The sequence below is a fragment of the Sipha flava genome, unplaced genomic scaffold (genome assembly GCF_003268045.1).
Source record: "Sipha flava isolate LNK unplaced genomic scaffold, YSA_version1 69_pilon_pilon, whole genome shotgun sequence".
NCBI classification, from domain to species: domain Eukaryota; kingdom Metazoa; phylum Arthropoda; class Insecta; order Hemiptera; family Aphididae; genus Sipha; species Sipha flava.
This window is the reverse complement of record NW_020273609.1, coordinates 1,858,069-1,884,662: the sequence shown is the minus strand read 5'-3', so window position 1 is coordinate 1,884,662 and position 26,594 is coordinate 1,858,069. Positions and strand designations below refer to the sequence as shown.

Genomic DNA, 26,594 nt, shown 5'->3' with positions numbered 1-26,594 from the left:
GGGGGGGGGGGGGGGGGGGGGGGGGGGGGGGTGTTTAAGAGTAAGTTTTTAAGTGTTCGTAGTATATCTTAAAACGAGATCATATATAATATTACATTTAAAATAGTGTTATTATGTCCCGTATTAATGAAAATTATTTTGTTATTCAATTTTTAATATATACCTAATCATAGTAAAATCAAAATATTTTACTATAATATATAAATATTAATAAATAATAATCAAATATCAATAAAAAAAAATCTGTGGGGGGGTGTGGAAACCCCTTACACCCTCCCCGTAACTACGCCACTGAGCGTGAATGAGTCCGTAAATAATTTTACGTAGTTTTAGATTACGCAAATGATTTTGATGAAGTATGCACCTTTTAAAACCAAAGACATAATATAACTGTTTTATGCGTATTTTTTCATAAGTTTTCAAAAAAACTACCGTAATAATTATATTGAAAACGTAACGGGAAGCAATTACACCGGTCTAAAATATAAATTTTTAATTGGTTTTAACAATTAAGTAGAAATTAATTTTGTTAGAAAATTAAAATTGGTATTGATTTCACTAAATGTACAAGTATGTAATTTATGCATATATTATTCTGGTTATGTCATTTTAATGGATTAAGTTTTGTTTTTCTCGTACCGACTATTTTATAATAGATTCCTGACTCCATCAATAATGGTATCATCAATTTATTTTCATATACAAGTAAATTTTATAGTTCATTAAAATATTTATATCAATACATATACCATCCAAAATGTATTAACTGAAAATTTTTTATTTTGCTAACACCATCTCAAAAGGTTTTTAATTTATATATCAAATGTAGCGCATATTGCATTGCACGGAAACATTTTAAGTATTAATTTGCATGATGTTATGGCTGGTAAATACATTTTTTTTTCAACATTTTTTCATAACATTTAATCTAAAATCATGCGAGTGTGTATAAAAAAAGGGTTCATTACTAATTAATTAACAGCGTATAATATTAAATTAAAATGCATTACAATACAATATTTTCAATTCATAATTTTGTGCAATTTTGTGTAACCGATTTATTTGTTATTAATGTATGATTCTGTGGATTGGTTCATAAAAAGCCAATGTAACATAAAAAATTAGCCAATTTAATGTTTTTATTTTTGAACATTGTCAAAATATAACTTTCTTGGATCAAGCCACAGAATTAATCTGATGCATGATCGTATTATATTCGTGATTAAACTATTACAATGATATGAGATTTTCTTTACCATTTGAATTCTTATTATAAACTTAATGGAGTAGTATATATAACGTTTACAAGCAATTATTTAAAACGATTTTATTGATGCTTCAGCATGATTGTGTTATGTTAACCTACAGTTAAAATGTATTAGAATACTCTAACACAATTTAATCGAAACTCATTTCATTTGTTGAGAAAAATATCTGCATTGCTTGGACAGTATAATATTTTATTGAAGACCAAAGTTGGCAAAGGAATAATAGTAGTTTTATAAGGGTCCCAATTATAATGAAAGTAAGTAACTACACTTTAAATGCTTTAATAATTTAAAAGAAATTAATTAAGGAAGGTAAATTATTGCTACCCTCAAATGTTGGAGCTTAAAATGTATGCGAAAAAAAATATTTCCTGAACAATTAACTGTAATGACAATTAACCTCTTTTGATCGCTAGATTGTATATTATTGTATTATTTAATTTTATTTGAAAATTTTTAAATATAAATATTACATTTTAATACCTGTGTTAAACGTTTTGATTAGATTTTAATAAATACATGTTAACCTATGAATGAATTAATAAAGATTATGTATATTTAAGCATTTTATTTTTTATTAAGACTTTAAAAAAACGAATTTAAATTGGATAGATTTTTATCTATTTTATTTTTTTCCATAATTTGTTAGATATTGATAATATTTCATTTTTTCCATTGAATTAATTGAGTTTTTTTTTTGAAAATTTTGATATATATGTACCTACTTCAATGCGCAATAATATATATTCATACAAGTCAAACTATGGTAAAGAATTTTTTCGATATTTTTTCACATTCCATTTTCTATTTCACGAACGATATAGTTGAAACTAATAAATGTGTTCTATATTTTAAAGGAACTGACTTTTAAATCGATAGTACTTTTATTTTTGACATTTTGCTCGTAACCACGAACGAGTTGAACAAAAAAATGTTATTTCTATTCATCGGTGACCGCATAGTAAATCACAGTAGAACATTCGATTGTTATTGCAGGCATGTCTGATAGTCTCTTAGGATTTCTGTGTTCAACTTTAGTTCACGAAAATATGGCTATCAAGAGAATGAGATTGAAAGGAGGAATATAGCGATTAGGTCAGGTGGGTGCAAACTATACCGATCATGCGATGATTTTTTTCTTTTTTCCAGATGATCTCTTTCACTGTTTAGATTTTTCACATTCCCCATAGATTTCTTTGAGTTGTCCGTTTAGATACATGCGATGAAAAGGATTATATTGTGTAACTTATCCGACATGTACTAAAGTTTATCATCCAGGGTCTAATGAAGTAAATTCGAAAATAATTCAAACAGCAAGAAAAACTTTATGTTACAAATAGTATGGTCTGATAAGTTTCCCGTAGTACCTACTTATTTTAACCAAAATGAAACAAATTACAATTGATTTTGTGTAAATTATTTAATTTTATAATATAATATCTTAATTTATATAATTATATTGTCGTGTCATGTTATAATGTTTTGAAATTAAATTCATGTGATTGAAATAATAAAGATTTGTTGGTTTTCACAACTTATGTAGATATTACTTTTCAACGCAAGTAAATTAAACTTATATTGGAAAACTATTAAACTATCAATTATTATATTTCGATTTGAATACATATGCTTTATAAAAAGCTATAAATATATAATATTGCAATATTCTATTTTCGTTTATTGACCACCAAAAAGAAAATTGTTAAAGTAAAAAACGAGAAGTAAGTACTGGCATGCATACAAAATCAAATTATGGAAATCAAAAATTATTTATCATATGAATATTTTTATTTATTTACGATTTCATCAAAAAGATAAATTTTAATCAGTTCTATTGCATGAACCAATGGTAATAAATCATAATTATTGCTCAGAATGTAATTATTTTAGGCTGGGTAAAATGTTATATGTAGCAATTCAATGTGATCGTTTCTTAGTAACTCATCTGACATGTTTCATTTAGTGAAAGTATAATACTATATGAGTGTATCCATCTGGGCGTATTCCAGTTGGGTCCCAGAAAATATTTATGAAAAAGATAAACAACTAATTGGGTTCAATTAAAAAAAACAATAACATAGGAGTTCGGTCCGTCTATAAAATTTATAATATACAAGTTCGGTTCGACCACTATGACAATAAAACCTGTAACTTGCAAGTGTTGATACGCTTGATAATAATAAAAAATGAATAGATAAAAGTTCTATCATTTAAATTTTTACCAATTGTGTGCAACTTTTTTAATTTTTTAATAATTTTATTTATTTATTTACTATATACCATTGTTCTAATTTTCAATTAATAATTATATACCATGTATAAGAAACTTTAAAAAAAAAAAAATTATATATATTTATATTTTTATTCTAATTTAAAATACAGTCCTAGGTTTGTAAAAATGAGAAGCAAAAATTTTTTTTATACGGACCCATTTAGAGTAGTACTTGTAAAATCATGGGATCCAACTAGTGTACTACCTAAAAAATATTGTGACCTAACTGGTGTACTACTTGAAAAATACTAGGACCCAATTAGACTAAATAAGGATCTTCGGGATCCAACTAGTAAACGCTGACATATCTAAGCAAAATATACAGGTTCGTTTGAACTGTAAAAATGTTTAATTACGTGTTATTTTATTTTTTATCATAATATTTTAAAATAATAAACAAATATTTGTTGTCACTTAATATAATTTAATTTTTCCGAGTTTCTCGTTGCATTATAAAATGTTAAATACTTTGTATGCATACTGTTTCTATAACGAAGAATGATTTCATTGATTGATATTTGACAATTTATCGGTAGTTAACTCGAGTTAAAAATATATTTCCTTGATAAATGTGAGTACCCATATATTATTATTATTATTCTCATTCGTCCAATGTTTGCAAATTTATTTATTATTACAAACAGATACTTTTTTTTATACATTATTATTTTGTTTAAAAATAAATTACCGTAACAAATTACATAAAATACCTCGATAAATGTATAAAAATTATTTTAAAACTTTAAATATATGAGTATATGAGTATTCTCACTTTACACAAGTCGATATATTAATGTCTAAGTATTAAACCAATTAAATTAAGCATTATAGTTACTAAAATAATAATGACGATGCTCAAAGGCCATATTCAATGACCATAATATTATGGTTATTACGACCGTTGTTGATGGTGAATTATTAATTGTGAAATGTTGCAGTAGTTGAATAAATATATATTTGTTGTTACATTATTCGAGGTGCTCACAAAATAAAACCATGAAAATGAAACAAGCAAGATACCCATTGAATTATATATAATGTTACGTGGTACCCAATAAAAACAGGTACCTATCGTAATGATGTTGTTGAATCGGGATAAATTTGATTAAACAATTATTTCAAACACTTGTAAATACTTTAATAAACACAGACATAGATACAAAAATATAAATTATAAATTCGTGCACTAACAATATCGAGACGCAACTCGGAAGGGCTTAGTCTGATAGCTGGACACGTCTGTCGTTGGTGTTGAAACGGAGCCTTTATATACTCTGCTGATTCTGTTTTAATCGTGTTGTTTTCGACACGTGGCTGTCCTTGGTCTTGGTCTTCATATCCAAGTGTTGTTTCATCACTTGGTTGCCCTTGGCCTCGAATGATGATGTTGTTGTGGTTGTTTGAAATTCGCGCGTGGCGCCCATTAAAGGTTTTGCAATAGTACGTTTTTTCCTTATACGACTCAGGAATATGCGTACTATTATTTCTCAATAATATGTGCATATTACAATAAATATAATAACAGCAGCTACATGCGTATTCAATGCAGTTGTCACTTAGACGAAGTTTAAAATTATTCACAAAACCAACATATACTAAACACATTATGTCAAATGTGTTATTATATTATAATTCGTGTATAGATGGAACAATGCAAATAAACTAATGAACAGAATTTTAATAATGGTATGTTATATAACGGATATGTATTTGGTCCGATACTATCAGCTAATAGATAATAGACTTGTAAAGATTCAAGAATACGATGAACCAGTGGTGAGAATAATTGTATTGCTTTATCGTCATGATATTGACCGAGAAGTGTTATTCAACAATGAATAGATAAATAATTTATTGAAAATTATTAAATATTTCTTATGATATCGATAAGATTTCTGGTTTGGTAAAAATATTTTTTGACTAGTATTACTGGCGATTTACATATTTTATTATATTTAATCCTATGTGATTTTATTCATTTTACATTTCACAACTTGTGGGTAATAATCGCCTTGACTAAAGTTTCTTTTCTATTATCTAATTATCACAGTCGAATTGTATGCCCCCTAAAAATCATGTACACCTGTATAGGACAATATTGGCGTATTTAATTTTAGTTAAAAATATATTTATGCAAAAATCATCTTAAAAGATTATTTTATATATTTAGCAGTACCTGCTGTCATGTATACTATTTTTTACTATAAAACTATATACTAACTACTATAATATAATATATTCATTCAAACTGTACCTATTATAATTGCTATTTTTTTGGCTAGTACATGCTTTTACTAATAAAATTTAAAAAAACGTTGTTAAATATGGTATCCAAATATAATTTCGTTTATTTAAAAAAAATATTTTTTTATTTTTTATTTTCAATTGTATAACAGATTTACCGGTTATTTGGTGACTAATTAAAATAACAACATACTTAAGATTTTGTATATAGTTATATTTCAAAAACAAATAACAATAGGAAATATATACATTTTTTAAATAAGAATTCACCATGGGCGGCGAACACAAATCTAGTCCAGCCTGCGCATGTTATACAACAAATTTAATACTAATTAATTGCAAGTGGTGGAGTATTTAATTGTTCCAAGTCTTATCTTGGTATCTGACCATGTGCGACGCGGTGCGTTCTCATTCGAAAAATAGTATGGGTTTTTTTTAAAATAAACCATATAAGAAAATATAAATTTAAAATAATTAGGACAGCTTTGTAATAAGTTTTATAATTAATAAGCTAAAGGAGTATGTAGTAAATCGATATTTATTTAAATAATTTGAACAAAACTCGAAAATAATTGTATACATTAATAATCTACTGCATATTTAGTATATAGTGTAAAAAACTTACCGTTTTAACTTGAATCCGTAGAAACTTAGAGACCTGTCGTGCGTCGAACTTTCTTGTAGGAGTGTTGCAAAATATGATTAATAAACGACTGACAAAAGGGTAATGGTGACCATCATCCATTAACTCATAATACGTTTTGTAAAAGACAAAATTCATAAGAATTTTTATTTCACACCATGCGTGTTGTCTCTTGCTTTATTTTACCTTTGTGTTAGCGACTCGCGCGTGTTCAGTTTTCGTTGAATTACATTTTGACAGTTACGACTTACTATATTTTATAGTGATTTGATATATTGCTGTAGTATTCAATTATCTGAGCTATAAAATATAGTTGATTAAAATATATAAAAAAATAAACTCTAAAATATAGTTATATTCACTATTGAAACCAACTATTTTTATATAGTCTTAGTAACTATACTGGTTTAGTCATTCCACATATAAAATAGTGTTTCTTACTACATTTTCCGTGACTATAAAATTTCAGTAATTTTTTTTCCGTGTATCCATAGACCATAACTACGTCATGTTATAAAACATACGATGCTTTAATTATTGCACCTTTTTGATTTATGTTTTTATCTCCTCAAATGCACATGTTTACTAAATAGTTGATATATCTTAGTTTATGTAGACCATAAATCGAAGTTTTTTAAATTAACACCACCCCAAATATTTCCACTTCCGTTCTCCATCCATCAATAAGTATTAAAATTATAATATTTGGATAATATAAATTTATTTATTCATAAGTTAACTTACCTATTATTTTAATTTGTTATTTTATAGTTATCATCACCGTTATATTTTTACTATAAATTTATTCTGAAGTGACCGTGCTTAAATTATTTAAATTATTTTATGAAGTATAAATTTCTTATATTATGACTACAATAATTGCTAATTTTGGAAGTGATAAATAAAGTGTATTTATTTTGCAAATTATTTATCTAAATTTGTGCGATTAAGTCCTTTCATTAACATAATACTCAACAACTAAATCATAGCAGTGTACATAATTTGAGTATTTTCTTTAAATATTACAAAACGTGTTGCCTTGTAACGGCTCGTACTCTTATAACGTGGCCAGATGAGTGGAGCGCTATGTGACGGACCATAATCGGGTCGCCAACCTATGACCAAGGCATTTGCCGAAGCCTATAGGATTTTTTTTTAATCATAACAAATTGAAAATAAGGAGATGTCACCAAACAGAAAAAAATATACAACCAGAGAAATAAAATAAATTTGTATATTATCTTGGTGCCGAGAAAGCTCATTCGGGCGTAAAATTTGGACAAAAATAAATTAAAATCAAAATACATTTACCGAGAATTAATACTCATAATAATAATGATGATAATTGTTTCGTAAGGAGCCGTAATCAAAAACGGACTCACATTTTTCAGTTATGTCATCATAAATAATAATAATTCATAATTATAAAATAATTTAGCATGTTAAATTATTTTATAATTATGTGCACATACAGACAACTACACATTAAAAAGGGGAATACCGGCCAAAGTATAAATAATAATAAGAATAATACAAAATATATTCATATTACCCTACGCCCGTGTTCCTAAGGCGTGATCCCGGAGACACATCGGAAAAATCTTCTTCTCAGCCGCCCATGTTATTTTTGCAACGGAAAAAGGAAGACAAAAACGTATACACACAGGTATATACACAGATATATATCATGGTGTCTTTTGCCTTGACCACTCTATTTTTATTTTGATAAACCGCTACCTTCGTACAGTGGACATAATTATAAAAATTGCGTGCAGTCCCGGTCAATTACACAAAAACAGGTATAGAGATGGCAAAACGACGAGTCGACCGGAATACATCATAATACGCTCGAAGCTGTCTTGATTGTGAACTCTCGGGACGGATGGATTTCGTCTCCTAATGAATATTGTCCGTGGTGTTTATAAAAACTTTTGTGGCTAACTGATTTCTTACCTTCCAGCCTTTGGCTTTATATTGAACAATATTATTGAAATTAATGATTATAGTTTTTGAACGAAAACACAAACGAAAATTTTAGATTTCGATATCAAAAGTGCAAAACGAGGAGTAAAATGTTTCGAAGTAAGGAAATTCGCTGGAACATTATTACGCACGCTGAATCATAAAGTTAAAGTGCGTTACAATAAATGTATGTACAGTTGCGCGGAACAGTAAACGAATTCCGTTCATATTCTAACACATCGGAACAATAACGACGCGAACGTTTTTATTCTGCGGCACAATAATAAATGATATGTGCGTGGAATCTTGAGTACACTTTTAGACCACCAGGGACTATACCAACTGTTTTGAAATGATCTGAAACGTGACGAGACTGTTATTGTTACTGCAAATCCTGCGTCACTCGTCCTCGACGTACGGTTGTATGTTATTGTATTGATGAACTTTGTAGTAATTTTTCAACATATTTTTTTATAAGCTCTTTACATAAAAATTTGACTGATCTGATTTCAAAAATAGTTTCTTATTTCATATCCCTACTCGTATTGCTTAGAATAAAAATAAATTTCATCTTATTACAAAAATAACTAATTATTCAAACACACCAATAGAAATCCCTTTTGAAATTGTAAGAAAATTTATATAATTATTTTTAGTTTTTGTCCATATAAAATATATTTGATTAAGTAATTGAATCAAATTTGATGCCGTTATTTGTTGATAAATGTTTGTTATCGAAGCCTTGAAAAAACCTCTTTGTAAATATAAATCAAATTGCAAAAAACCATCCTCCTAAAAATATTTTTATGGTGTACGTACCTAGAGTTATAGATGTATTATTAGTGGAGCAATAGTATAATTGATGGTATAGTAACCTATATGTTTACCAATGATATAAATTATCAATTTGACCTTAGGATGGCATAAAATCATAATGCTTTGTAAATATTACCCAAGTGACAATTGGTGCTCGGTATTGTAATTATGTACGCTGTTATAAATACTGAGTCGGCCAAATAGCAATAGTACACAAATATATGGTCATAAATTCTGAAACGTGGACCGATAGCGTACACGGTGAAATTCGGTACGTTCTGCGGTCGAATAATCGAAAACACCGCGGTGGCGGAAATTGATCAATAATAATATTAATTAATTAACAGTTATTGTTGATTCCTACTGTGAGCTTGAATCACCTCATTGACATGTTGTTGCATTTCACGCGTACACTACATTTTTTATTTAGTTCCTCAATTCGTGGCGTTTGCAATACGAAACAGTGTTCGGATAGTTATTATTCCCGTTGTGTTCCGGAAGTGTAAATTAATGAGATTCAAAATGGATAAAAAAACGAAAGAATTTCATCAGGGTGGATATGTAATGTAGTAAAAACGAATTGCAATTGAAGTAAATTCAATGAATGTGTGATAGGTAAATAGATAACCAGCTATTGTGCGAACAATTATAAGTAATAATAATAATAATAATAATAATAATAATAACTATAGGTCGTTGGCGAGTGTGTATCTTTTATGTATTGTATAGGAGTTATTATTTGAAGCTCGACCCGTAACTGTTCAAACAACCTTATTGAGTTCATTTGTGGTACAACCAAGACCAGTGGTAGTTCATTCAGTTTCCGTTTCTCTAAACGGCTCCCGTTTTACAAAAAGGTCAATTTCCAAAAAGTTCTCGTCAAAATAAGGTCTAACAATCAGGTAAATTTCTAAACGACCCCGGTTTTTACACTATAAATTCCTTCCCACATTATACAGACTTACTACTGTCTCAAAAAAGGTATGGTTAAAAATATCTTGGTGTACACTAAGTAAATTATTAAAATTATATAAAAAAAAGCTTATGTGTATAATATTAAACTTTAAAGTTTTAACGTTGAAAAAATGTAATTAATGTTTGTATAAATGACAATATAAAAAAATTAAAATCATATATCAGGTAAATTTGTTTGATATAATTTTTTACATAGTCCACGCGTGTTATTTTATTTGATGAAAACTCGTAAATGATTTTTTTCGACGAGCTTTTGTTTTTTTTTTTCGATCTCGGTATAGTAAAATTATTTCAAGCCTTAACTTGCATTTCAGATTGTATATAAATTAGTATTGTTAGTATGTCAATAACTTAAAAAATATTTGGATGAGTTTTATTGAATTTAATTTATTGAAGTTTTATTGAATATTTGTTGAATTAACTGTGGAACGTTTCACATCCATTTGTGGTCAAAAAAAAGAGAAGATGAACACTCAGCCCATATTTCAGGAGGGAAATATAATATAATATAATTATATATATATTATATATAATATAATTATATAATCTGACATTATATAATTTTCAAAAATGTAGTCGAAAACTTTATCGTATTTTGGTTTGATAGCCATTAAATCATCTGTGAAACAATCCAAGACTTCTGACGATTAAGTAAGGAAGGCCAAATAAATTTTTTAGGCGCTCTTCTGATTCTAGAATCATTGTCCCTGAATTCTGAAGCATGAGTGAATAGCTTCTTTAAATCAACTTCTGGATTTAAGTGATTACACAACGCAATAAACTTTTCTGTAGATTACTGAGGTTTTGTCTGGTAAAAAACATTAAAAAAAAAGAAGATAATGTCCGTTATGTAAAACATGAGTGGTGAACATCTGATAACACATTTTTGGACAATACTCGAACGTGCCTTCAACATAAATACACCAATTTTCCTTGATGATATTCAAGTTGGTATTACATGTAATAATAACAATATTTGATGCTTTACCATTAAGAAATAAAAAAATATCACCCGCCAAAATTTTAATATCAATTTTGTCAAAACTATCTTAAACTTCTTCTGTCGATATTAGGTAATTTTGGTAGGGATTTTTAACGAATTTATGAATAGCGTTGATATTTTGTGTTGTTAACACTTTTAAATCTTTCGGTTCAAGTTGACTTCGGTGAAGTTTCGCTGGCTTTCCGTGCAAATTTTCTTGAGCTTTACGCTTTAAACTATTACTTATCTTTCTCCTTCTTATGAAATTGTTATTTAAATGTGAGTGGTTGTATTCTAACATTTTTAGCGCTCTATATCACTAGCGAATTTTTTAGGAAAGTTAGTATAAGCAAAATTGTTATCGACAAATCATCGACATTATATTATCAATATTTTCAATTAACTATAGTTCAATTTTTTGGTTTTTTTGATATTATCAATATATCCTATATTTTCAGTTTTTGTTTTATAAATTTAAAATTTAAAAATATGATACATAGGAACTGTAAATACTAAATAACAACAGCATTACAAGGAGGGTAATAACATCGTGCAGTTATTATGTAGGCTGTTTTGGAAGACAGGCATTCATATGTCCAATAATTATAGTAGAGTTTATAATTATACAATTATAACTGTTTGTATATTTTTTTTTTTTGACGAAAGCAGTTTGGAAATTTACCTGTTCCTAAAACCTTTTTTGCGGGAGCCGTTTGGAAATTAGCAAACAATAGACAAGAGCCATTTGGGATCCGACGCCAAGACCGACGAGTTAAAAAAAACATTTAACTCATTACTATTTACTTTAGTGTGGTAACTTAGTATCATCCGAAAACGGTATAAAGTGTTATTAAATTAATATGAGTTGTGTACAGTTATTTTTAGCAGCGGTTGGCGGAAGTTGATCAAATTCGGTTGAATACACATCATAACCCTACAAACAAGATTTCGTTTGTTCGTGATCTTGTCATGGTTTTGTTTCACGAGCAATAAAAAAACCTCGTTTATTAGTTATGACAGTTGAAGATTTAAAATGCGTTATGGTCATTAAATAATATTATTACAATTCAATAAGTAATCTACCGAAAAAAATGCCACCGACCGAGTAAATATACAGACAAATTTTTGCTCTTTTTAACTTCGTATAATTATTACTAATTCATATATATATATATATATATATATCAATTGACCCGTCATCCGTTCGAAGTGTAATTTTACAATGATGCGCGTGTAATTGACAGGAAAATTTAATCCTGGTATTGCATCCTTTTTAACGATAAATTTAATAATATTAGAATGAGATAAAAAAATAAAATCACAATAATGACCGATTTACTTCTTCTGTTTTCGTCTTGGCTGCGTGTGGAACACAAATATTAAGTGTTTCGACTTTATTGACACTCTAAATATCTATTCTAAAATAACTGTACAGGGTTCAGTGAAAAATGTGTTGGATCAAAATCTACTAAAATACTTTATTTCAAACGGAAATGAAATAAATAATTCAATAAATTAAATAGAAAAAATGTGGTGAATGGCGATAGTTTTTTTTTCGGTATTATTATAGTTATTAAATGAAATCTCATTATCTTGGTAGTTAAAAGTTTTTACTTGAACATGTGTTTATTTAACGATTACACACAATAATATAATTACGTATGCTGAAATAAAAATAAATAATACATATTTTATGAGACCATGTAAGTTCGAAGTAGATATTTGTGTTGCATTGTGTGCGTGTACACCGATTATTATTAAATTGATATTATTTTAGATGAAATATAATTTATCATGTTTATATATTCTCAGTCCTTCGATCGATTCAGTAAATTTTGTGTTCATCACGTATAAATCAAATTTTAAAAGTGAATTGAACAGAACTAGAACTGTTTATATTTATTTTTTATGTGTAATTTTCCATGTATGTATGTTGTTTAAAAATGTATGGAATGATATAAAATGTTTCGTATTGTTTCATTTTATTAAAAGCAAAGCTACCAACCTGACAGTTATAAGCGACTTTTATAAGATTAATATAATTAAATTACATATATTTTTATTTAACATCAACTATTTTTGACATATTGTAAATTGTATATAAAAATAACATTAGTTTTTTTGCTTTCTTTTTCGTATTATTATTTTGTTTTATTTAATGACACTTAACATTTTATTGTACATAAATAGTATTTATATTACTGTTTAGTATGTTTATATTCACATAGAAAAAAAATAATATAATTACAACTAAAACTCGGCATTGACATAATATGTTAACATAATATATTATACCTGTATACATGTGTGTGTGTGTAACCCTAAATTGTCAATTTCATGAAATCGGTTATTCTCGAACTTTGCGTAATGTATTCATAAATTAATACGTTGAGTCTTATCTGTATGTAACGATAATTATTTAAAATTATTTTGCCAACACAATTCAATTGGACTGCAGCCCACGACTTGTCAACTTTTAATCGAAACTACCAAGTTATATGACGTTACTAACTACTATATAGTAGTTATTTGGCGTATTTTTGTAGTATACGTCTAATGTCGTTCCAAAAATAACGTATCTTGGTGTACCAGCTTCGTTCTAACAATCACTATTAAACATCTAGTAATAATAACAATATTACTGCCGTTTTAGTAGTTACGTAGAATGTGAATTATTGCATTATAGACATCGTCCTCCGCAGGAGCGCATGCGCGTACATAACTGAGGCGATTTACATACACACACACACACACACCTATTTATATGTTTATATGTATATATATTTTGTATCTACTATATTATATATATTAGTTTCTAGTGCTTGAGGATTCCGTGTGAAATATATGCACACGCGGAAACGTTGTCAAACTAAGGATCACTTGACTCCGTTTAAATTATGTACGGTCCTAAGGTGAAGAGGTTGCACATTAAACGCAGGGACGTTAAACTGAAAACACAACGGACGTAAATCGCACGATCTAACTTTCCTGTTACTTTTGGAATAACAAGTGTGTGCATACGAACCGTACGTGAATATAATATAAAGTACTTTGGAACTGGTACAATATTCATATACAATTGTGAATGTATAAAAATGCACACGTACCTACCTAAGCTAATCATTTGTACCGGGTATACTAAATGAGTCATGTAGTTATTATATGTTAATATATGTCGTATATTGATGTTGATATTTAATGATTTCGTTTTGGAAATGATAATTGTAGAAGTTAAAACTATATGGACTGTAGGCGTAACAAAACATTTTGGTGCTGCAGTACCAAAATCAGCAACACTACATAATTTTACGTTGCATTCGGATAGGATGATAATTGATGCGTAATACATGGAACAATAACCCGTTGGTGTTGATATTGATTATTTGAAATTGAAATTGTATTTGACATAAATTATTCTTTGGCAACAAGGATTGAGTTTAAACCATTGCACATCGATTTCGTTAAGTCAATACGATGTACTTACTTCTTGAGATTTTAATTTTATCATATTTACTTCAGTTTTTTTCTTTTATCCGTTTCTTACTTCGTTTAATATATAGGGGGGGGGGCAAATCGAAAGGACACTTGATTTATTACTTCTCTCCTTGTATGCTGGGTCTGTGTGACTAAAAAATTGATGATTGATCAGAATATTTGTGGAATATATAGGAAGAAAACTGGTCATACTAAACTTATTGTTCTGCATAATGTATTGTATTTTAAGCACATCATACATGTTAATAATACGCTTAACACGTTATATATATAGCTATAATTTAAAACCCAATTAGTTTAATAGGTCATTCGACTGTTAGATTGCGATTTTGTGTTTATAGATCCTTTCCGGAATGCTATTGAGATTAGTATAATATAGAAGAAAATTTATTTTGAACCATTATAATCCCATTATTAACCACCTCGTTACCAATTTTTAATCGATCGAACATCCATCTTATTCATATTTAAAATTTTTATCTATCATTGAAAAGTCATTGTAATCGTTAAATATTTAATAGATTATAGATATTATTACCATGTTTTTTTTCAGACGATTTCTGTACCATATATAATCTAATAACACTGTATTATAATATATAATATTATACATCAACATAATATTTAAGGGATCAATTATTCAAGTAGAAAAAAAATATCAAAACAATGCATTCACAACGATTGAAAATAAAATTGTTTGTCGCATTTGTAGGTATATTAAACATGTATACATGTGTATTATTGTGACGTGAACTCTCGGTGTGATGGTCTTTGTGTACGCGGAGGGATGGAAATAAAATAAAAATACAGTTTTGCGTTTGTCACTCGAAGAATACGAAGATTTCCACAAACGCAGTCGGTGTATATAATGTAAGCTGCGAGTATTGATGAAAATCTTTCTCTCTTTTTCTCTCTTTTTATCTTTCTCTTTCTCTCTCTCTATCTCCCTTGGTTTTTAAATACGCATATATGTCTCATTAAATCGTACTCCTCCGTCGGTTGTACGTACGCATGACAGTTTGTCATTATTTAGTCGCGTGAACAAATTAAAATAAAATATCTAGTACAATACAACCTAAACTAAAATATAGTACGTTTCACTGCCTAATCGGCATGTTTATATGTATACTAACGTGCGCAACAACATAATAATATCGTAACATATTGCATTATAATACAGCGTACACAATTTCGAGAAATGCTGAAATATTATGGTGCAGGTTTTATTTCACGGATTCCCAAGTGTACAGTTTCATGAACTTCTAGTCAAACCAACACTGGCGGCGGTGCGTGTGTCTCCGATTTTGTCGTCAGTTAAACATTTTTTCACGCATCGATCGAAAGATACATATTTTTTAAACTAAATCATGAGACTTAATGATTCATACTATTAAGCCAATCCGTAAAAAATTGTTACACAGTACGACTATCTCCGAGAGGGAAACAGTATACGAGTATTTGATCACTAAATAATTTCCTGTGATTTTGACGAAGTATTTTCGTTTTAGCTTTTACGTATACCGTTCGTCAACAACGATTTATATCGTTCCAAAACAGGAAACCTTATAACCTTATAACATTATTAAGCAGTAAATCGCAACATTACTCATCTCAATAGTTTTAATATTACTATCGTGATAATTTTCTATCGCAAAACAATACATTTTAAGTAATTAGTTTTGATGTCAAAAGAGTTGATTATTGTAACGATTCACATTAACAGATTCTCCAAGTTATCGAATAATGGTAATGATATTAACAGTATGTCCTGCGGTAATCGTTCAGTTATTATCGAATTGTTTCGGAATCTCTATTTGCTATAGATTGCTGTGGACGTTTTTAAAATACTTAACAATCAAATCCGACAGTTCTATGGACGCATTTGATTTGTTGGAATTGATTGATTTGACTGTTAAGTATAAATGACTGCAAACATATCCAAACATTGCGATTACGTTTTATGTGACTGTCGGATAGTTTTCGATTCTTGACTAACTACATTCATACTCGTAATTTCTAATAATTTCCAAGCGTATTGGATCTATAGGTATACAAGTATTTTATAATCACGGATCTAATTGAATTTTATCACAAAAAATTATTAAAATATGCGTTATTTTATAATCTGGAATATGTCAAAATGCTATAACTTTTCTCTAAAACCACGAAAAATAGTTAAACAAATTAAAAATATGAATATTTTTGGAATCATTTTTACACACATTTATAAAAACGAAACTATAATTACCTTTTCTCGCCATAACATTTTTTTCTATAGTTTGAATTTGAAAAACAATATTTTTTTCATTTGTATTCTATGACGATTAATAATTGAAATTGAATCCAAATATTGCTTATAATGCAGCTGAAACGTTCCGACCTTTTTGTAGGTTTGACCTGATGTTTTCCTTGTATATTTTTAACTTTCGGAAATACGTGCATCAATAATTTTTTCATTATTATTGTCACCATATTGTTATTTTTTATATCATATCTTCTTAGAGTAAACTTCGTTTTTATTTTAATTGACAGTATTTGTATTAGTATCGTTTTTTTAAATTTATACTTTGAAGTGTTTTGTTATTAGTAGTTATTTATTATGTATTATGTTTTGTTAACAATGGGTAGTATCGCTTGATCGTTTTAGTGAATAGTTGCAAAATATTAATTAAAAGTGTTTTAAAACAAAAATATGACATATTATAAACATGATATTATTATATTCTGTTTGTGTTGAATTTTTGACGGGGTGGTAAAAAAGAAAAAAAAATAATAATTATAATTATTCTTGTATGATTGTATAACTATAATACATATTATTTCTATTACATATATTATTTTTTATTTTGATTTGTAATTTTCTTATGGACGGCATATTTTAATTTACCCCGGGGCGGCTACATAGTTTAACTTGGTACTACATGGAATCGGCAATCTTACACGCGCACCGACCGTGTCGGAAACCGTTTTTTTCGCGATTTTACCAATGACGAGGGGACGAACAGCTTTCGTCGTTCACATGGGTTAAACGCGCCGTCGCTGCATCAATTATGATAGCCACGCATCGGTACGCACGCGAAACGCCGGTGTTTGAGTTCAGAAGAGCACATGCGCTGTCGTTTATGCTGCGGTGTTCTTCGAAAAACCATGATTCGGGTCGCGATCACTACTGTAAAGCTACAGTTTTTAAGGTACGACATGTCGTGGCATCCGATCGTCGCGATGCTTTTCGGATAGAGTAGTTTCCAAGACGCGACAAGTCGCAGCGACACAACTGGTATTCGGTCAACGTCCGTTTTTAGTTCGTTGTTAAACTTGTTCAAGTGCGCACGTATTATTCATATAATATAATATAATATTATATCACAACGAATAGATATAAAATAATATTCTTCTTACAGTATTATTATTATTATTATTATTAGAAGAAGAAAAACAATAACAACAAATTTTAGTTATCTTATCGCCAACCATTAGAAAACCTATAAACTCATTGTTTATATATCGGGATAGAGAATAATTGATGATGATCAAATGTCATATTTTTGAATAATATTTTTATAATTTGGATCTTCAATATTTTAAAGAAGTGTATTATTCTGGACTTCACGAATTAGGATTTCGTCTTCCGACGCCGATAATACTAGTGTTGACGTCATTGTATCTACCTAAGTACAAACGTTTCAATAGTCATTGTGATGTGTCGCTGCGACTTGTCGCGTCTTGCAAACCAATGAATAACATTTTCGTATAAACAGATGTTGACGACTTGTCGCAGCAACAGGTCGCCGCGTAATGTCGTACCTTAGAAACCGTACCTTAAGCATCGACTCGATTAGGCTTAAATTTGAATTTCCTCGAAACAGATAGTATTCGCTTTAATTAACCTATATTTATCGACTCGACATTGTCGTCGTAATGTTTATTTGAAGATTTCCGTGAATGCTTTCGTTATACGGATGTAACGGATAACATATTGACTTACATTAATATCGTAATGCATACCATGAGGCGAATTCGCATTCCAGCCGAAGATTAATGACTTATAACAGACTCCGGTGGGATATCACACGTTTCTGAAATGGATAAGGACAAATTTGACAGATGGCTTTTAAAATGGAAAAATGGAAAAAAAATCAACGCCGATAGACCATAATTCGAAATCCTCTCGAATTAATCCCTTTACCGGGACCGGATTATGATCTTAAGGGGCTCTTACTTTTGATAAGGCTTTTTCACCTAAAATAATTTCATTATTTGGTTTAAATTATATTTGTATATTGTAGTATTATTACAAAGGCTCGGATTTGTTAACAAATGCTTCTTTTGATAGGAAAATGATAGAAAGATAATTCTAATATAAAAATATGTGTAGAATCGTTCTGTTTTCATTAAAGTAAATTTTATTTTCCTTTTTTTTTTTTTTTTTGTTGCTTTGTACCCATTTTGTCAATTTTCTTAATTTTTCTATAATCTCCATGAAAGTTTTGTACATATTTTTATGTATTTTATGTACTTTGACTATATTTTTATTTCCATAAATGATAAAACTAGTGAAAAAAGGCAAAACTTTGACAAAAAATAGCTATAGAAACAAAACACAAGTTAGAGGACTTTAAGTGAAATAGCAAAATTGGTTATAGCAAAATGTACGCATTTTTTTTTTTCAAAGAATAATAGATGGATAGAAATTCAAAAAAATCAATAGAATTTATTAATAGAATTTATTGTGACACTACACTAAATATTAATATAAATCAGTATGATTTAAATGATTTAGTTTATATGAAATATGCACTAATTACTTAATTTAATATGAAAAAATATATTATGTGTAAAAATATATAAGCACTCGATATGATGAACTTTACTGAACTAAATTTAACCAAATATATGGTTGTAAATTCTTTTTTTAATATTTAACTTGTGTAATTGTTTTGAAATGTGTAATTTCAATATATAGGTAACTGTATATTTTTTTTAAATTAAATTTAATACATTTTTAATTTTTTTCTAATATATATTTTCAGTTTGCTTTTTAAAATTTAATTTTATAAATGCTTTTTGGCCTTTTTTGGCTACTTAAAATGCTTTTTTTATGCTACAAAATGTGAGGCCTAATTACCACAATTAATTGATAAAATAATACATTATATATATTAACGGAAAACAGTTAACCAATGATTATAAAACACATTGTGGTCCATTTTAATTTGCGACCTGAAGCTATAGCTCATTCCTTTACTGCCCTCCTCTTGATCCATCCCTGCTCTTTACAAAAAATACTAAAGTATATTTTTATAATATTTTTATTGTTCTATTTTACATTGATTTGGTCCATGAATGATTTATGAATAATATTAGTACATCATATCTTGTAAGAATTATGAGGAGACGTTCAAAAAGTTTTATAAATTATAAAATAAGCACAAATCTTTTAATTGATCTAACAATTAACAAAAATTTATTTAACAAAAATGCTAACGTTTTTCTTAAACTCGAATATTTCCTAAAGAGAAAAACAAGTTCAGTATCTTAAGTATTAGCTTAATAAATGAGGAAGCCATAAATATGTTGAGAAAAAAATTGCCACAATCGGGTTAGAGCTCATTGTAAACTTCGAATTCGTTGCAATAACTAATTTATTTAAACCGGACGGAAATTATGAGTCGTCGCGCTTTTGCGGTAGATAAGAATTTTAGGAATTATTATGGATATTATAATTTACTATTTACACTCAGTCATTAGTTAATGCGCAAGATAACAATATTGTAAATGTCATAATCCTTGTTGTTTACTAAAAATATATTAAAAAATGTCGAGGCAGTTTAATATTGCAAAAAAAAAAAAAAAATGCAGTTGGTAAATTAAATGTGAAAAGTTTTGTATACAACATTTCTCACGTACAAATTTTCAACTATTATTGTATGGTTTTTTAAAAAAAAGAAATTAATTTTCCCATATTTGGGTTTTTTTTTTCTGAATGGTTAAATTTCTCTCGACAAAATAATTCTTATGACTGTTAGTGTTTTTATGCAAATGCAAAAACTTGAAAATACATATAAAATATAAGATGAAATAAAATAACATTTTTTGTTAGAATTATGTTACAAAAAGACTAGCTAGAGGCAGATCTTAAGTTGTGGAATGGATTAAGTATAGAACTTTCAAGTCTGATTATTTAATCAAAGATGAGTATATATTATTTAAATCGAGTGAGTGTGCATACAAGAGAGATAATAATTTCTCTTTGAGTCGATTAAGTTGCATTTTAATTCGACAAAATAAATGCTTAAAAATGTTTTTATTACTCATTTATAAATACATGTACAATTTAATTGACTTAATTGACTCGAATAAACATAAATGTAGTGGTGGTGAATGACAGTCAATAATATGGGGTGAGTCAAATGTTAGGTATTTAAATATCAACATTTATTTAATACACATTAGAAATGTAACATCAGAAAAAAATATAATTTTTTACATTGAATTTTACCTAAAGTATGATTTATCACATTATATATAAAGTAATATATACTATATTATTATATACACTCTTGTTGTGTCTTATGAAACACATATGCCATGTATTTCATTCTAATAAAATTGTATATATGTAAATATGATGAATTAATGTAATATTATGGTTAGCATTTATCGTTCGTACATTATAAAATGTATTCCAGTTCATCATGATAATACGATATGCATATATATATATATATATATATATATATGTTATGGCTAGTGTCCGAAGGACGGCTAATCTTAAGTTTAGACAATGCTTTTGGCTAATGTCAAAATTTCGGACTTCAGCCACCAAAAAACAAATGGATAATCTTAACACTAGCCAATAAAACCAACATTATCCAACCGTTATCGGATAAGAACTAAATAACATTAGCCATAGGTACATTACAAATTTAAAACTATTTACAATAATAATACAATATTTTGAAATTGTAATTTTCATGAATATTGATATGTTGGGTAGTTGTATGAAGGTGAGCCATGCACGTGGTAAGTAAAATATTTTCAATAATATAAATATTTCACACAGTTGTGTGCATTTTAATATTATTTTAAAATTTATATTGATTGCAAAATGTATATGCATGCAGTTGCATACAATAGTGTATGCTCAATAAAGACAGTCCGTAATAATGTACCGTAATTACCGACTCAAGTTTGTAAGTAGTTAAGATACCACCTTGTAGTACCTTTTAGGTGTTATGTATTACTAATATGAATAATAACATGAATGATTTTATAGATCTTTATTGTCAAACGTGTAAATCGTAATTAAGTATATTAAAATTGTCTACTCGCTAATAATCGATGGAAAGACCCCACCGATAATAATATGATACTTATTATTATTGTTGATATAAACAAAATGTATATAATATGTATACAATATAAATTTCTGAATATGCTACATCTCTTTTCTTTAAAAAAAAATGAATATATAAATGTATATTATTTTGTAGGGTACTTAATCGCTATGATGGTATTACATACGAGTATATTTATTATAAAATATAACTTAATTAATTACATTAATCATAATTACTTGGAGAATATCGCTGAGACAGTTTTCTAGATCTAATTGGTCTGAGTGATTTATTGATTATTGTAGGATCGGGATTTTGATTTGCAAATATAATTTCAGTATTTTTAGAATTTTTATTTGTAGATATAGCAGGTGTAAGTGAGACGAAATTATTTGAAGGTGTCAACGATTTATCGACGAGTAATTGATCATTATGACTTTTCCAAATAGTTCCATCAGTGAGTTCTAAATTATGTGTATTGTTGTTAATGCATTTAATAATTTTACCCTTTTGCCATTTAGTGTCATTATTCCTATAGTTTTTGGCTAAAACGTTATCACCTATATTAAATTGTATAGCCCTATTACCTCCATTGTTTATTTGTGATATTTGTCGTTCAATAACCACTTCGCTTGAATTCGGCATTAATGCGTTAAATTGTAATTGGGTTGATCGGCTAACATTAGCTGAGCTGGTGTCTCCCGTATTGTCGAGTGCGGTGTATTACGATACATTAAAAGAAATTTGTTCAATTGGGATTGCGCAGTCGAGCATTTTTTTAATGAAGTTTTTTTATTACATTGACTGCTGATTCAGCGCAACTGTTCAATTCCGGGTAAAATGGTGCGCCTGTTATATATGCCTTATGCCTAGATTTTTGCAGCATGCTTGAAATTCAAAATCTGTGAAACATTTTGCACCATCTGATGTAATTGTTTTTGGGATACCAAATCGTGCTATCAGTTCTGAAAATTTTTGAATGAAATTTCTGCTGTCATCGAATTTATTTGAAATACCTCTAACCATTTTATGGTTGCGTTAATTACGATAAAGAAATATTTATTTTGAAATGGTCCAAAAAAAATCGCAGTGCACTCTAGTCCATGGCTTTTGTGTCCATTTCCAAGGAGATATATAGATATAATAGATTTTGGAGGATTTTGCCTAAAATTAAGACAATTGTCACAATTGTACGTTATGTTTTCAATTTCCCTATCCATTCCTGGCCATCAAAAATATGATCTAGCTAAATTTTTTATACTAGAAGAGCCCATATGACATAAATGAAGTTTATTTAATATTTTATTTAGAAATTTAGCTGGTATTATAATACGGTAATCCCACAATAAGCATCCATGTTCCATAGAAATTTACGTTTTTTCGTGAATTATAAGATTTAAGTTCTAAATTATCAGAAAAGTCACTGTTCCATTCTCCGGTTTTAACTGCATTTAATACTTTAGCGAGAATTGTATCTCTACTTGTTTCAATTTTTATTTTAGATCAGTCTAATGTGAAAGGTGATTGTTCGTGAATAAAGTTAATGCTGATACATTCTTCATTATGGTTTTCGATTGTAGATTTTGAAATTTTCATTTGTGATAAGAAATCAGCTGTATTATTTTCAGATTTAACATATTTTATTTCGAAATCAAATGATGATAAAACATAAGCTCATCATTGTGATCGATTTGCAGCGTAAATCGGGATACCTTTTTTTATTACCAAAAATATATATTAACGGTTTATGGTCAATTTCTAATAGAAAATGCCTCCTATATAAATAGTCATAAAATTTCGTAACGCCGTAAATAATTGTCAAAGCTTCCTTTTCAATTTGTGGACATTTACACTCTGACTCAGATAAAACTCTTGATACAAAAGTTATTGGTTTTTCTGTGCGATCAGGATTTATATGCGAAAGAACTGCACCTAGCGCATAAGATGATGCGTCTACTACGAGTTTAATCGGACGATTATGATCATAATGTGTTGATACGAGTTTTGAAATTAAAATTTGTTTAATTTTGTTGAGTGCTTGGTCACATTGTGGTGTCCAATTCCATTTTCTTCCGTCACGTAAGAGCATATACAATGGTTTTAAAATATTTGCAGCGTTAGAAATAAATTTTATATAGTACGTAATTAAACCTAAAAATGATTTTAACAACGTTTTGTTTTCTGGAACTGTGGTTTTGTTTATGAAATCCGTGTATTCCGTTAATGTGTGTAAACCGTTTTCATCTAAATTGTGACCCAAATATTCAATCGACTTTTGTATAAATATACACTTTTTCAATTTTACCCTTAAACCTACATTTGACAGTACATTTAGTAATTTGTTTAATTGAACATTGTACTCTGTGATAGTAGAACCTGGTTCAATAATGTCATCTTGGAATATACCTATGCCCTCAAGACCTACTGTGGATACTTCCATTGCTTTTTGGAACTCCCTTGCCAAAGATTTAATTCCGAACGGGTTGCGGGTATAGCTAAATAAACCTTTATGTGTGTTAATTGTGGTATATTTGCGATCAGATTCTTTAATAACCATTTGTTGGTATGTGTCTTTTAAATCTATTTTTGAAAAATATTTTGAACCACTAATATTTGCGTAAAAATGTTCTATTTTTAGAAGAGGATATTCAGTCCCTTCTAATACCGGACTTATTGTTATTTTAAAATCGCCACAAATACTAACTGTGCCATCTGGTATTAATATTTGTACTATTGGAGTTGCCCATTCACTGTGATCGACAGAAACTAAAATATTGCTATTAACTAAACGCTCTATTTCGGTTTCAACAATACCTTTTAATGCTAGAGGGATAGAACTGGGCATGTAAAATTTAACAGGCTTTAATATTTTAAGAAATTTCGTATTTGTTAAAAGTACCTATTTCATCTTTAAATACATTGTTATATTTGCTTATAATACTATCGACACTTACGTCATTTTCAATATTAAACAAATTAAAATATTTTACATTTTATGTCATTTCGACCGATTAGTGGAGGACCACCATTGTCGATTACATAAAGACAAATATTGAATTTTTTGCTTTGATATTCCTAATCGACAAATATTTTTCCTACCGGTCGAATATTATTATCCACATAATCGGATATCGAAATATCATTTTATATACCTTTATTGTCAAACGTGTAAATCGTAATGAAGTACATTAAAATTGTCTACTCGCTAATAACCGATGGACAGTCCTCACCGATAATAATATACTTATTATTATTGTTGATGTAAACATAACGTATATAATATGTATACAATATAAAACGCTGAATATGCAACAGTCGGTATATCTTGTTTTCAAGTCTGGGAGTTAATAAGTTAAAAGTTAAGTTAAATTAACTTATTAATTTAACTTATTTCATTACTAATAAATTAACTTAACTCATTTCCTTACAAATTAACTTGAAATTAACGTATTATTTTTTTGTTTATCCCAATTAAATTAATTTTGATTTTCAAGATCAGAAAAATATTTTTATAGAATACTGCATTCGATAACAAGTTCATGGAATTTGAAAAAAATATAAAAATAAAAATTTCGAAGAGTTTTTAGACAAGATCATAATATTTATCTCGGTTAGATTAACTATTGATAGGGGTCCCACCGTTCTCGAGGAAAGTATTCAACCGTCTTCAGACTATTGAGTAAGAATAGTCGTACCACCCATGAATTACATTACCATTGTCATGAAAAGTGGCAGTAAATCATTGTAATAAAAATAAGTACATATTATCATTGACTAAATAATTCTTAATAATAATTGTACTCTATTATTATTGAAATTATTCCATAATCTATGATATTATTAAATATTATTGAATAAGAGAAGAAATGAAAGAATTTTTGTATGACATAAACCGTTTAATTATTTGTATAAATAATGTTATTTAGAAATTAACCATATGCATTTGGATAATGTTAAATATCGGTGGATTAAGTCCGAAATTTAGATATTAGACGCAGTGGCTAAACTTGTGATTAGCAAGCTAAACTTGAGTTTAGCCATACTCCTAACACTAGTCGTAACATATTTATAGTCAGTTTAAAATGAGATCGGACCTCGGTGGCGATTAGTTTTCGTTCGTGACGGTCTGCTACCACCATAGTCATCATCACGTGACCAAAGCTTCGGTCGCCTGTGCATAGCGCGTCATGCGTTGTCAATAAGACTGGCGACCGTAACAGCGTCGTACAAAATAATATGATTCGTAGCAAAACAATGCATTTTAAATTATTTGTACTCGTCGGCAGTCGACACTAGAATAATGCGGCGCTCTCGTCGGCGGTGACGCGTCAGGCTGAGCCGCAGAACAAAGCCATGCCCATGCGCACAACTTGACCGCCGAGGTCTGATCTCATTTTGAACAGAATATATATATATATATATGTATTTAAGAGGTTCAATAAGGGTTGAAAACTTGAGGAATAAATATAATGTATATGCATAATTGTATCTGTAGTGATAAATAATCAAGGAACAGAGTGAGTCAAACTTGTATCTGTAGTGACTATGCTAAAAACAAAGTTCTCAAAAAAGCAGTTATATGTATGTATAAAAAAAAAAA

General features: G+C 28.5%; 1 protein-coding gene and 1 long non-coding RNA gene across 2 annotated transcripts in view; one reads left to right on the top strand and one right to left on the bottom strand.

Annotated features, from left to right (window-relative positions):
- Positions 1–26,594, top strand: part of LOC112691996 (rap guanine nucleotide exchange factor 4) — a 351,221-nt gene that overhangs the window by 70,495 nt on the left and 254,132 nt on the right. The window lies entirely within an intron of this gene.
- LOC112691998 lies at positions 7,646–8,658 on the bottom strand. Its single transcript, XR_003149369.1, has 2 exons — positions 8,381–8,658; positions 7,646–8,323 (listed from the first exon to the last, which is right to left on the bottom strand). It is a non-coding gene; the product is annotated as an uncharacterized LOC112691998 (long non-coding RNA).